Raw genomic sequence first — 559 nt, 5'->3', positions numbered from 1 at the left:
TTATTGAAAGATTCTCTGGACAAATTATTGAATGATGCAGAAAGCATCAAGAGAAGATGGAAGGAATACACAGAGTCATTGTACCAAAAGGAAATGGTTCGTGTTCAACCATTTCAAGAGGTGGCATATGATCAAGAGCAAGTGATACTGAAGGAGAAAGTACAAGGTGCATTGAAGGAATTGGCAAAGAACAAGCCACCAGGAATTGATAAAATATAAATTGAAATATTTCAAGAAAGTGAGGTGGCACAGGAGGCACTCACTCATCTCTGCCAAGAAATTGGAAAACGACTATCTGGCCAACTGATTGAAAGAGATCCATATCTGTGCCCATTCCAAAGAGAGGTGACCCAACAGAATGCGGAAATCATCAGACAATCTCTTGGATATCCCATGCGAGTAAAGTTTTACTAAAGGTAATACAGAAGTGGCTGCAAGCATACATTGACAGAGAACTTCCAGAGGTTCAAGCCGGATTCAGAAGAGGCCGTGGACCAAGGGATATCATTGCTGATGTCCGATGGATCTTGGCTAAAAGCAGAGAATATCAGAAAGATGT

At 41.0% G+C, this 559-nt stretch overlaps 1 protein-coding gene across 3 annotated transcripts in view; it reads left to right on the top strand.

The window, feature by feature from the left end:
* DDHD1 (DDHD domain containing 1) overlaps positions 1-559 on the top strand; it is a 125,396-nt gene that overhangs the window by 78,135 nt on the left and 46,702 nt on the right. The window lies entirely within an intron of this gene.

The sequence above is a fragment of the Chrysochloris asiatica genome, unplaced genomic scaffold, assembly GCF_000296735.1.
Source record: "Chrysochloris asiatica unplaced genomic scaffold, ChrAsi1.0 scaffold00194, whole genome shotgun sequence".
Classification (NCBI taxonomy): domain Eukaryota; kingdom Metazoa; phylum Chordata; class Mammalia; order Afrosoricida; family Chrysochloridae; genus Chrysochloris; species Chrysochloris asiatica.
Note: the sequence above shows the minus strand (reverse complement) of the source record. Positions and strands in the feature narration are given on the sequence as shown.